Source organism: Bombus pyrosoma, linkage group LG14 (assembly GCF_014825855.1).
Source record: "Bombus pyrosoma isolate SC7728 linkage group LG14, ASM1482585v1, whole genome shotgun sequence".
Taxonomy (NCBI): domain Eukaryota; kingdom Metazoa; phylum Arthropoda; class Insecta; order Hymenoptera; family Apidae; genus Bombus; species Bombus pyrosoma.
Window position 1 is genome coordinate 8,521,902 of NC_057783.1, and position 15,106 is coordinate 8,537,007.

The window sequence follows — 15,106 nt, forward strand, 5'->3', positions numbered from 1 at the left end:
GCAAGGATTTTCATACAACGTGCGCGTTCGAACACAGAAAACTTGATTTTTGTGTCGAGACATTAGCATATTCGGAAAAATTCTAAATTAATACTTCGGTAACAGAGTTTATTGATATAATTTGTAATTGGCGCTTCATCAATTTTCTACGTCTGATATCGTTCAATAGCCAAAGATTAAGTACTAATTTTAATAAATCAATTTCGAAAGATAATTGAAAAGTACCGAGTACCAAATTAACCATTTATAGCCCCTTTTCGCTATTGTTTCGCGTCGCAATAATCGTAAAAAATATGGAAACGATACCCGCGCACCATAGCCAGCTGAAGATCATAGTATTCAGAGAAAGTTTTATTAAATTATTATCGGTAATAACTACGGTAGTTGAAAGAACGATGTTTGTCGCTGAAAAGGAATTGCGAGAGTGCTACAAGAATCGAGAGTTCGATCGTGAGGGTTCGGAGAAAACAGAGACGAACGTGTAGGGAGAAAAGCGACTAGGAAAGCGTTGCCTCGACGTTAATTAGAAAGACAATCCTCATCAATCATGTTACGCAAATTCTGTTCTACGTTGTGTTTTAACGGTTTTACGTAAGCATTCTGATGCGCGATACGTGCGCGTAATTAGCGATTCATTTTTCTTGCGCGCTGTCTACCACGGGTAAAGGCAAGCAGCTCTTACGACACACGGCGTGTTATTCGATTCCCGAACCCCCACGAGGATGATACGCGTTTATTGGCGACACGAAATCGATCACTCTTAACCGCGCCACCATGTTTTCGTACTTGTGCTTTGACGACCACTCGCGCCAATAGAAAGACGAATAGACTGTCTTTTAGAGTGATTCAACGTTTGTGAGAGATTTTAAGCAGATTCTAGAAATAGGTATTCACCTACTGCCTTTTCGAGTCCTTTGTCTATAGCTTTTCAATAAGTAATCAAAATGAATGAAAATCAATGCCAAGTCTGAAAAATATAACGAACGAAGTAACGATTCTCAATTATACTTTTTTTATCTTATTGAGTGTTGCTTTCACTGTATAACGATACAACATTTCTTTCCCATTCTTTGATATCTGTATAAAGGTTCGCTGATTTTCCCATATCAGATAACGCTATTTTCGATTATTCTAATTGTTAACTGTAAATTTTCGTAATTATTGCTCAAATATACCGTAAATAAAACGAAAGACGGCATTGTTTATAAAATAACCTGACAGTGAGCCGAAGGAACGCGATATCAAAACGAGTACAGTAAAAGTTGTAGTAAAATTTCTCAAAAAGAATATTCAGCCTGTTCATGGAAGATAACACGAGAACGAAACATCCGTGGGCGATTAAAAGTCGCGTTAATTAACATCGGCATAATTACCTGTTACAAGACGATCGATTCCAGCTGGAGGAGACACGGACGTATTAATTCGTGGCAGGAAGACCGGGCGAGTCTCTATCACGGCGTTCTGGATATTCCATTTCCACCTCGTTGCACGGTACCACGGTGATATAAATGCTAATTCGTGACGGGCATCTCCGATCGAGACTAGAGGAATCCGTACCTAATTTTCCTGCTGCCAAGGGATTCGCCGCGGAATAGAGACAGCTGTTTCTCCGCAGGAACACGAGAAACACGTCCCACTTTTCGCGCCAACTTTGACACATGCGCCCCGCGTGCAACGTTTTAATTGCATCCTCATTATTATCTGTGTAATTTCGTTCGATCAATTTTCCATGTGTTTTCGGCGAATACGCCTTTTCCTTGTGGTGATAATATCTGAAAATGAAACATATGGTGTTACTCGCGAATTGTTCCACTAGGTCGTAACGTATGAAGTGTCCACCTTTTTGGATTAGTGTTAATACTACTTTCAAAAAGCGATGCAAATTTCAATTGCATAAAATTAGAAACGACAACGACGAATACTTGATTACATAGCGTCGCCTTTGTCAGAAACTGTATGAACATTACATACGCTTTGTGATTCAGGAGCTATGAAATTTCAAAGTGAAAAATTTCAACGCTTCAAAAATTTCGTTACATACGGTTTCGATTGAAGAATTAGAAAAATTCAGAAATAAAAATAACTCGAATTTCTTGAATATTCGCGCTGAACGGTTTCCAACAAAAGATACGTAAAACCAAAAGATACGAATCGAAATTCGATTCTATATAAATCAGATTGCTCATAAACAATATATTTCTCCGTACTGGTTTCTACATGAATAATTCGTAGTGTTTAAATGGACATCTCGCACGTTATCAACCTACCACATACTCAAAAGCAACTTGAAACAGTGATTATTCTTATTTTATTTGATTTTCAGTCGAAGTTTCGTATGATAAGTTAAGAGTGAAATGAAAGTATTTTAAAACTGAAACAGTATGCTGATTAATTTCAATAAATCAAAAGATATAGAGAAGGAGTATCAAGCGTGGGCAGAGTCGATACACCTACGACGAAACACGACAACCGAGGAAACCGGAGGAGGGTTATTAAGACCAGTCAACATGTACGCTGCGTTTCGTACGAATATCACTGGATATCGCGTGAGGAACGGTCTTCTCGCTCGTAGATTGCATGCGCCGAACGTGTTACTGGCTTTGTCCACGTAAATTAATTATCTTCCACTATTTGTTCTGTTTCGCGAGCAACAAACACCATCGCGTGTGCACGTCAATGGACTCGGACATCTCGTACGTTTTTGATAGAAACGACTTTGAACGAGTACAGAAATTGAGAAACATATTTTCCTGGGCTATGTCCGAGAGTACTACCATTAATATAACATAACTGTTCGGTTTGTTTTAGGGCAATACATATTTTTCTTAACGTTCCGCAAACTTCGAAGATATGAAAATATAGAAATATCTAATAGTTCGTCATTCGCGATTGTATCACGGTGTTGATTATATTGCCTACTACATTGGAAAATATTCGAAACGATATCGAGTAGAATTCGAGAATATTATTTATATCTGTCGCGTTAATCGAGCCGATTACAAGAGGCGAATTTACCAGTTTTCGAGGTAAACTGATAACCAAGCATCACGTGTCCTATTATCGACCACCGTGCTAGGCAATAAATGTCGATATATGCCTACTGGCACATGCGCGTGTAATCGAGTCCCCGTATGTTTCATCCTATCAGAGCTCCCATAGACGATGGCATCATTGATAGCGCGAAGACATCGCACGATAGATTCGCGCAGGACGTGCCTTCTATTTTGATCGCAACCACGAGAAATCCGATTGCACCTTGATTATTCATCCATCCAACGATTGCTCCCTGGTTGCATTTTTCGTCACCGTTCCATACTATGAGCGTTAATCTAATCGTGCAGCTCGTTTTGATCGGAACGATCGAAGTCGATGAAAGAGGCGGAAATGGAATCGCAGATTGAACGAGCCGACAAAACCGTGTACAACTGGACAGAAATACATGTGGAGTCATCGTAAATGTAACACAGTGTATCGAGGAAATCATCAGGCTGGAAGCGAGCGCTAAAACGGAGAAGGGGTCGTAAGACTTTTGTCCGATGGATCGAGCAAAGTTTCTTCCAACTGTATGAATAAAATAGGCTGACGTGATAAATCGTTGTTGCGCGTTTCTCTTTCTCTTTTACGCGTTACGTTCGAACGTAGACGCTAGTCCGATGGAAACCAGTATTTAGTTTAGGGGTAGGACAAGTCCAGTATGACAGAGAAGCTGTAGAATGAAACGACAGATAAAACAACACTGTGAAACGAACGAGGATAAAAGATAGATCGAGCTACCGGCTGATAACACCTCATCACTCGATTATCCAGCCTTCAGTTTCGAATATTCAACGTTGCACCGCATCGAAAATATTACGAAGGCTATTCAGGTTCTGATTAATCGAGATGAACAGTACCGATAACTGTAACAGAGAAATCTGCGAGTAGAACTGATTGCGGATGTTTTGTCTATGCCACTTTGTACTAGGCGTTCAATGCTGGGATATACGAGTCATAATATACTGTTTTATATAAATGACAGTGTTTTTTAAATTTCTAACACAGGCAAATGTTCGGTATTAACCGATATAAGACTTCGCAAAAATCTCTCAAACGCCTGTCATCCTGTACAAATACCAGAAACTCTACAAATCAATTGTCTAACCAGTACGGTCTCAATCCCCTTCGCTTGGGAAGTTGACTTCGGTCGACATCAAACGATTCAAATTAATTCCAAGAATTTTTTACTATACTTTTACTATTCAAAACTTTCCGTTTAAAATAATCTCCATTGGAATTTCTTTCCCCTTTTTCTTATTATACACGCGTACTGTGCAACCTCAACTTACGATAAGAGCAGTCGGAATTAATTCTGACAAACTACACACTGGATTTACTTGTATCACACTAGACGTCAGAATCAAGATAATTCCCTACATTTTGTATCATATACCGTCTATTATCCACTCTGGATATACCTAACATAGAACAACACCAACCCCACGGCTTCCATCGGAAAAGATCCATCAAACGATCCAACGAGAATATCGAATGTCCCTTTTCGCAGCTGCTAATCATGCCGCCGAGCGAAGCGATTGAAAAAGCAAGAGAGAAAGAGAGAGAGAGAGAGAGAGAGAGATCGCGCGCGCAGGAACGGGACAGCCGGTTAATTTGGTAGACTCGAGCGGATCTAAAGCGGAAGGTGGTAAAACTGAAAAATCAAGGGTCCCGGGCTCGGCGCGGGTCGCGCGCTCCGCTTCGCCTCTGGTGGGGGTAATAACGTGAAATTAGGAGCTAATGTGGATCGATGTGCCCTGCCGACGTCGTGGCTCGACTGTTTTAAGAGCGATAATAAAAACGAAACGATTTCGCGGAGGCTTCGGGCCCCTGCAGCGTGGAGGACGCGACGAGGGGAAACCAACGGCACGCGGGCGGAAGAGGCGTTTCCAGCGAACGCGACTTCTTCGTCCAACTTTTGCCCCGCCTACGCCTCCGTCGTTCTCTGCCCCCACCAGAATTCCCCTAGAGAGAGGGGTAAACTCCCCACTGTTGGTGTGCTTCGATTGCCAACCGACGTAGGGAACGTTCGCCTGGCGCAAGTCGCCATGGAAACCGACGAAAAGCGTCGCCCGGGATTGTTCGAAACAATTATCCGCCGCTCAATTCCACTCGTGCTAGTTCTATGTATCTCTTTGGCCGCGGTGCCTCCGCCGGATGAGCTGCAATCTTTTCTGCTAAATAAAAATGTCCCGAGTCGCGAGAAGATCCTCGATCCTCCGACGTTTCTCCGCCTTTGATTCGTTTTTCACCCTTAGCCGCCTCGAAGAGCAAGGACTGACTGTTTGACGATGTCTCGGACGTGTTCGAAGAGTTCATAGATTGGCCCGATGGTAAGGGAAATTGGTAGATCGGCCGTTACGAGCAGGTTTCAATTGGTATATCCTAAGTTAGCTGGGGCCGAGGTGTTCTATCGATGGTTATTGGTGCTCAGTGTGTAATTTTGGCTAGCTCCGGTGCTGAGTCATATTTGGAAAGCTGGAATGGCTGCGCTGATGTTGGGATTACACGATTGGATTCGGTCAATAGGCTTCAATTCGAACACCATTCCAACCGATGATTGCTAGATCGTTGCGTCAAATAGATGGCGCGTACCTATTGTGTGTAGATTTGTTGCGCAATATAACTGGATGCGAATTATAATTGGCACTTGAACCATTTTATTTATAGACCGGCTTAATTTGACTAATTGTTCTATGGAAAGTTGAACGAACGTCACGTCTGAAGCTTAAAGAAGTTAGGGACGAGCCAATGTTACATAGAATGCTCTACGATCTTTTTATCAGCAACTACGCTTTCTCGTTCAATTAGTGTCCGATTCGGTAACTATTAATAAATCTAAACTTTTTATAGGAAAGAAGATGCTGTGGAGTTTCTGTATGAAAAGAGGAGATTTGAAGATGTAACTTTGCTTTCCGATCCCGTCGATAAATTCTTCTTGCGAACTAAATTAAACAGAATTCCCTCGAAGCGAGAAAAGTAATACAGGCAAGATGAAATTTCAGAAAGAAGGAATTAGTTAAACCAACTTCCACTGGATCGCCGGTACTGTCGCGCTACTTTTCTTGAATCGCACAAATGGAGTGGAAAAGTATAGCTGTGAAATAAACACGCATAAACACACCAGACTGGGACACCGATCCCCTAAATACTTTAGACGATCCGCGCGGGGAATAGGGGAAAAAGTATTCCGCAAATGTTTCCCGGAATATGGTTGAATAGTGGCTACGTATTCCACTCGAGTTTTACTTTAGCACACCTAAGGAGGTGGTGTGTGTAAGAGCTTGCGTGGTTAAGGGTACCGCGATTCGAGCAAATGTGTTTCACGCTCCGCTAAGCGACGGCTCGATTGGAGATCAGAAAGATGTACGGCATCGCGACTGCCTCCTTCGAATATAAAACTTTACGTACAAGCGAAATGAAAAATTCCGTACACTCCATAGAAAAATTACGGCAACCTCGCCAACAATTCGTGCGGTGTCTTACGCGTTAAACGACTTTTAATAGCGTTAATTGAATTAAGATCGTACTTCGATACGTTGCGACAGTGACTCTGCTTTGTTTCGTGTTACGTGCAATAACGTCTCGCTTCTTTTCTTTTTAACTCGTGTAAATTTCGTTAACAAATATACGATGCGCAATAAGGACGTTGAGTATATTACGTTCAATTTTTGCATACACTGCATCGATAAATAAATGAAGAACTGAGTTACGATTGTTGATACAGCAAGGTAGGTAGAATCGCGACAGACTATGAACTTTCTAGGAGGACTGTATACGAAGCCTGTGTTATTTCCGTGAACATCCAGATATCGTTTCCGCATCACGTCTCTGCTATTCGCCTCGGTTCACCTGGAAATAAATATGTTTCCCTTATCGTTCCCGGCTGGCCGATCAGGGAACAACGATTCCTACTGTTCCAAAGGGCTAGAAGAGGGATAAAGCATCAGAAAATCCCTAGTACAAGGTGTAACACCACGTAAACACCGCCGTTGCAAGCGTGAATTCCGCACCTGGATCGTTCGTCCGCGGGAGAAACGAAAAGTTCGACGCCAATTCGTAGTGGCACGCTTTTTCACGAGGCAACTCATAATTATAGTTATCTGAAACGAATCAGACGCGAAAGAGACGGTAATTAAGACAGCCGAACCATCTCTCCGTCGCTTCTTATCTACATCTTTATTTTTTATTCTCCATCGGCGCCAATTAACAATTCGGGGAAAGAGATTAAAGATCGAGGATCGATCTCGCGGCAAGATTACAGCGGCAGATTAACGTCGTTATTAATTATATGTTACTCTTCGTTCGACTTTTCTCTCGTTTATCTTAATTAATTGTTCCCCCTATATAGTCGCCAACCAATCTTGTTTGCTACACCTACCTGGTTAACGAGTGTCGTAGATGTCTTGCGGATATTTATGTTGCATCTGGTGATCGTGGAAAATATTTAACTGTGATTACTATTTCACTGCTGATACGTAAATAGATACCTACATATTTTAATACAAATATCTTCGAAATGACAGATTACAACGTACGAATAGTGTCTTGTAGCGTTTACTAAACATATTTGAAGAATATTATGCGAATGGTTAGGTGATTGTCTTTTTTTAATTTAACTGTAATTTTCAACCGTATGATATTAGGTAATATTAATAACAGTGTGATTAGTTTTAATTGTTATTAACGACTGTGTATTATCAATGGTAATGTTATTGTGTAATATAGTGTACGGTTGTATAAGAAATCACCATTGCGAATAAAATGTGCTGTATGAAATTCTGCTTGCGCGAACAATTAACCGTAATACTCAACTTCCACATATCGTTTCTTTCAGAAAAATAGACAAGTATTTCCGACCTTAATGGAAAGCAGAGGTCTCTGTAAAATTTCTATTTTGCATGCAATTTACATTTTACCCTAATTGGTGGTAGAACGTTTACAGAAAATACGTGAAACTGTCTATCAGGATTTTAGCCGTTCAATTACGAGATGGTAGAGAATTTTACAGTCAATTACGACATGGTTAACAGCTATGTTAACGGAAAGAATATGGATTTAACGGTAATTCCAAGCAGTACGGTTGCGCAGAATGATTCAGATGCTCATTGCCACGAAGCTGCAATGCCGTTTGGGCATCAATAACGTCTAATCACCCTGACGTAGAACCGATCCTGCTTGGTCCTGCGATGCAATTTCGTCCTCTAAGCGTTCGCCACAAATCACACCCCGACGCGATTTGGGAACCCCCGTTCGACATTTAAACTCGGCCGGATTATGGTCGAGAGCCTCTTGCGCGGCCGATAATTAATCGTTTCGATCTGTTTTACGATCGTCTCTGATCACGCCGTTCTAAAGTGTTTAAAAGAATTCCAAGTACATTTTCAGGCCAGAGCTAATATCTTTTTTTCACCGACCGGCAGATCGTGCAAGTTTCCCGTCGAACTAAAATCATTTTACTCGCAAGAAATAAAATTTCACCTTTAAAAATAATGGGCATATTAGACAGGTGCCATGATTGTACGTTTCAAATTTACATAGATTTTATATGATGTGATCGATATTCGTTCGCGGTGCAGCCTCTACGAGGTGAATGTATTTCTTTTGTTCCGATTTCTTCAAATCGTAACAATGATATTAACATCCAACACCAGCGGATGTTTAATTTATATAGCACAGATCTGAGCTTCTAAATACGACTCTCGCAACTGTGAGAGTAGTAATAGCGCAACCTAAACGAAGAAAAATTGTCGAGCGTTAAGGGTTAAATTAAATTCTGAAACGCGCACGCTACGTTTCCCAAAGCGGAGTAATTTTCCAATTCATCTTCCGATGTTTTAACACACGCGCGAAAATCAACTAACCGTGAAACTCTTATCGTGCCATTCGTTCCCCGCGCGTTCTCTCTCCTCCGACTCGAACATAGATTACCCGAGAAGTGCTTATAATCCCTGTCCGTAACTTAATTTTTGGTGGTTTGTATCGAAAAAAAAAAAAAAAGAAAAGAAAAAAAGAAAGACAACGTCGCGACTGTGGATAGTATCTGGCCGATACCAGGAACGCTCGTAATAATTCTCGCTTAACCATGTGCCGGATATAACAGGGAAATAACGATGAAATAACGACGACGGAAACGTCGTCCATGGCAACACGAGATAAATATTCGCTTAATGTGATCAGCGTTCCGTTTATAACTGCTAACGGTTCTTCCTATTTGTTTGGGGAAAAGGTAATTTTCTTACGCTTCTTACGTCGCTGTTTTAATCTGCCTTCTAATGGACACGCCGCAAAGAATTGTTCATTGTTTCGTAATGATGATCGTAATCGTTGCGAATTCTCTTGCACCGTGTCGAGGAGCGAGATGAATTAACATCGATTTCTATTTAACAGCAATATCGCTCTCATACAATTTAATGCGCTAGCGTTTTCAATTTACATAATTTATATTATTAACCTTAATGTGTTACCCACTTTTAAAAGTAATCATACCTTTTTCTTTTCTTTTTGACAGGATGTTACTTAATTGCAAAATTAATTATGAAAGTATCTTCTATTAGTTCATTCTTTATGATATATTAGAATATTATGAAATGATAAAATTGATTTTTAAACGCCGGCTGTATAATAATAAAATTGAGGTTCGTAATTGGTCAACTCTTGTGGAACCTGTTTTATCGCTCGTGAAGCTCTTTATCCTTATAAATGTACAAGGCTTTTCTAAACTCATAGACAACTGACATCGATTCAAACAAGAGACACTCGTATTTAAAACCATTAATCACATGGACAAATGGCATATTTTATTACAATATAGATACTACTATTGGTAGGTTCTTTAATAGATAATTTTAATTTATAGCGCCAGCTGACTGCATAAGCAAATAGTAAATGCTTCTTCTAGTCGTTAATAAGGAAATCACGCTGTAATAACACATGTGCATCCGAATGTTCGATTTGCAATGCAAATAGTGTGCGTGGATGTGTGAGAGACACAAAGAAAATGTGACACAAATTATGATCGATACGTCTGCCTATTATTCCATAATTTTCAGCATAAGAAATATTTCTCCACACAGACCCAGCCTACATTAATTTACCATTAATTTCTACTCCGATAAAATTCAGCTACTATCACCAAAAAATCGTTCAGAATATCTTATGAGAGGTAATATACTACAACGATAAATCGCGTAAAAAAATAGAACGAGGCATTTTTCCCCTATCCACCGAGTAACGAGACAAACAAGCTCCCGAACAAACTGCGCAAGAGACTCGCCTCAATCAGGCGGCGAGGAACGAGCAGAAAAAGAGAAGCTCGATAAAGTAGTGGCGGCGGGCGGTAGCTCCGTGAGATACACGGTACGGATTTTCGAAACGTATCTCAATTACCTCGGCGACTATAATTAACAAAAACAACGGACCAGCGGCTGGCGGTGGCCGGAAGTTCGGCTATTTTGTTATCGAGCTACAGGAACGGTCGATGCTGGAACCGCACAATTACCCGCCGCAGAATGTACAGCGTTCGGAATAGCTGCACGCGGAATCGCGCTGCAGATTAATTGTAACTGCATCGTGGCTACCGATTTGCCTAATTAATTCGGTTACTAATGGCCGCCGCGGAATCCTCGACTTCCGAGGATCGAACGTGCCCGCAACGCCATTCGCGTCCAATGCAATTGAACCGGATCGGAGCTAGGGAATGGGAACGCAGAATTCCACCGGCTGCCAGGCGACGATGGAAACTCGGGCACACGGAATTAAATCGTCAGAAATCTTGGCTAACCTGCCGCTCTTCCCCGTCGATTCGATTAATTCCGATCGATTCGGTCTCGGCGCGCACCTTCCACCGGTTTACTGTTCAAGCTCCGCTACTTTCCTCTCAATCTCGCCTTTCTTCGAACTTCGTTCCGTAATATCAATTCGACTCTGATGTTTTTTCAGGGTATTTCGAACGCGTCCGAGATTTTCTGGATTATTTTAATTGAATTACGAAATGCGACGTAAGGTCTGTACTGATGTTATCGTTGATTAACGTAGCAGCTTTCTAATCATGATTACAAAATGAAAAAATGTTATCAAGTATAAAATTTCGTAATTTATGTCGACATTTATTTTTCTACTTCGAGAAGACACTCGTAATTTTTATAAATTAACGCAACGGTGTAACTTGAAAGACCAATTCGGAAAATGTCCATTTTGATTAGACCGATGGTACGGTTAGTGTAAACTATTCTCTCGTCTTCTTATAGATGCCGTATAGATATTGTATCTTTGGAAAAATAATTTACATTACAATTATCAGGACGTGTATCGATTCCATATTTCGTAAAAATTCCTCCGGTATTTTTCAGACTCGATCTCCTTCCGTAATCTCCTCGTTTACAGTAGCCCGAAAGCGGTTCAATTTTCATCGAGGTAATGTGAGGGCATAATGATCTCGCGAGCAGAGCGGAGCGTTTCTCGGTCGAGACGCGGCGATAATGGATTTTTCACAGTAACCGCGAAATGGCGTGCCACCAGGAGGAGCGCAGGCCCGACCGCAACAATCATCGGCTTGTTTGTCGAACAAAACCGCGAGGACGTGACCGAGGAACGTTAAAGAGAGCGAAGAAACGAGGAACGGGAGGATCGAAGGAGGACGAGTCAAGAGAGAAGTCTATATCTTGCTGAAAGGAAGGTAGCCGATCAAAAGATATCAGCTTTGAACGTCGAGGAGTTTCGTCGATGCTTCCAAGACCAGAAGCTACCACAAAAGATCCCAGCACAGATACGAACGTGGCGTACTTCTTTTTTTTTTCTCTTCTCTTTACGATCCCTTTGCTTTCTCCTTTTTTCCTTCTTCCCTTCTCTCCTTTTTTCTCCCTCTCGTTCGCTTCTTCTCTGGTGAAATCGTCGGGCTCCACGATTTCACGTCGTAAATGGTCGCTCCAAGGAGATCGACGGGTCCATTGAAAAGCTCCAAGGAAGAAGCGATTGTATTATAAATTGAGATACAAGGTATCGGTGCTCGCTCGTCTGTTTGTTTCTACCTCGGCCGATCGTACCATCCGCCGACACCCAGTTGCCCGAGGTTTTAATTGATTCGCTTCACGAATCGTTTTCTTGCAATTCCAACGATCGTTCGAGGTTTAATCAGAACAGGCTATTCAATCTTTCATACCGTTAGTCGTGCTATCTCCTCTGTGGAAAAAATTCCTCTTTCAATAGAGAACACCCTATGAATCGGAGCTGCCAAGGTATTATACCCGACGACCATGACTATATAAATATCTTTGTCCAACGTCTCTTCGCCTTCGAATCTTCCCAATCTCATCTATCAAACACCGTAAGTTACAAAAGCAAATCGTCTCCTTCTAGTATATTACACAGATCTACATATCGTTCCACGCGCTTGAGAAACAAGCGATCAATGAACGATAGATACCGTCTGTGCTTGTCTTCGTAGAAGCGATACAAAAACGACGAAAGAATAGTAGGCCGTATCGTGGAAATTAAAAGTAATGGCGACATCAAGCAACGGATGGCGTGCCGTGGCTAATATACGCAGCCCCCCTCTGGAAAAATTAAAATAACGGCTTGATTTATCGTGGAAGTTCTCACGGTCGAGGAGCGAAAAAGTTTTCGCCACGGCGAGGGATAAGGGCGAGATTCTGGCTGGTCGCGGTCGTCGTCGTTGCCACGAGAAAAGGAAGTTTCCTCTCTTTCTCCGAACGGTTAGCACCCCCTCCGCGCCCCCGTCCGGCGCCGTTCTTTATTCAAAGTTGTAATAACGTTTGGCAGATGTTTCTGATATAGTGGCGAAGCCCAGCGCCGCTTTATTCCGCGAACTTTTATCGAGTCAATTTAAGTTGCTGCCAGGGACTGGCTTGCGTCCGCTCGCCTTTCTTTTCTCTTTCTGTTACCACCTCCCCCTTTTTGCTCCCCTTGAGTTTCACCATCAGTGGGATATATCTACGGTTTTCTTCTAAAACTTGGTATCCATATTCATTGTGATGCCGTGGCTTCTTTTCGATGGGAACTTCCGGCCTCGCGGATAGATTTTCTTAATTTTATGCCGGCCAACGGCGGGCAACTTTGAAATTAGTTCGACGCAATGTCGGTGAAACAACCGAGGCGAGAAGTGGAGTTTCTGGGGGGAATAAAGCTCGTCGCGTGCTGCGCTTTTCACGACCACGCTTTCTCTTCTCTTTACCTCGATCTTCCTTTCTTTTTCTGTTCCCTTCTTTTTTAACAATTTGTCGTGGAGTTTTCATGGTTTTACAAGTTTCGTTACAAAAAATTGATATCGAACCTGTTTATTTAGTTGGTTAATTATATGCAAGTTTCTTTAGACATTTTTTCCACCAGACGTTCTAGTTTCTTTTCCCATTTTTAGAAAGAACGTTGAACTGAATAAAAATCGTAACCCGGTTCGTCGGACGATTATTAATTTTATGCATGTCGAATACCGGGCTTCCTGTAACAAGCACCATATAAATTCTAGCACACGTATTATGCCGAACTAGTATCGATACGCAGGACAGGCAAATATAGCGGGGCTTAAACCTGCCGATGTAACTTTATTTCAGCTCACGTGCGAATCCAATCCAGGCATGATTTTCCATTTCAAATCGAGCGTATATCAAAAGTCGGGCCGTCTCATCCATATCAATCGAAGAAGGGTATCGCGCTTCGTGTAGCTGAATTACAATAATTCTTTGAATCTATAGAAAAATTGTCAGGCTACATGAAATACACACGCACCCTGGCAACTCTGTAGCTCTTCCTTCGACTTATTTCCATAAGCAAATCCATTTCTGACAGAAGTACGGTACAGCCGATTTACCGACCGAAGAAATCATCGAAGAAATACAAATGTGAGAATAGTGTCTCAAGATAGTTTTAAATGAAGCAATTGTTTCAGAATGGGTGAATAAATGAAAAAGTGACTAATACGTATTATCCTTGAGCATATTAAAATAGACGAGGCCACTTGGTGGGTTAGTGTAATTCGATGTTAATTTTATCTTGCTCACCCATGTGCATGGATTTTCACTGAAGAATCGCTCAATATTTGAAAAGTCCCTGATAAACGGTTTGATAATCTTATCAGAAAAAGTTGACCGAATGGTATTTGAAAACATTTGTTTTTGTCAAACTGCAATGAATCGCGATGTGTCTTGGTATCTTTAATTTGTTTAAACAGTGGAGAAAATTTAATGTTTTATATATGTAAATATATTCGAATGATGTATGATAGGAATTTTAGATAGTTCATACGGGCGTCATCTACATTTACTTGATTCATACACTGCTGTTCCTTTATTGGAATTCAACTATTTCTTTATTGTAGTTTATAGTTTATCTTCTTTTGCTTAAACTACCATTAAAACAAATACTTCAGCCTTAAATATTTAATGCTGTACAATAACTTTTATATTCTATAATTTCTATGAAGAATTCAACAGTTTTCCAATAGTATGGAATTTTAGGCTTCTACCTTACCAACAAACGTTATGAGAACTAAACGACCAAACGTCCGTCTTTGTTAGCAACCAATACGGCTAACTTATATCCTCTGTAGTTATAGTAGCTTTTTACAGGTTACTGTATATTTAATCGTGAACAAAACAGTCCAAAATAATTTTCCAATATCAACAACGGATTCAAAGAAAATTTCAAAACAAACTTATCAGCTAATTGTATATGAAATAATACGATTTCCAACGATAAACTAGGATATAATTTATAATGACGAAATATTTTATTACAGAATTTGTATCAGATCTTTTTATTAATGGAAAATAAATCTACGAGCATATAGAGTGCTTCGTTCAAGAAATCATACGGATGAAACTGGAAGAACGTGAGTGGAAGTCCAAGGTACATTAGTCACATATCAACGCTAAGGTGTTGCAGGTGTTCGCATTTCTAAGCTACAAATAGACGCACGAAGGGTATACCCGTATTAACATAGAATAACCTAATATTAACGTACATTATTGACCTCTTTAGAAAACAAAGTATGTAGATTATACAAAAACACAGGAATCCGTGGAATGAATTATGAAATTCCATTGCCCGTTAACTATCA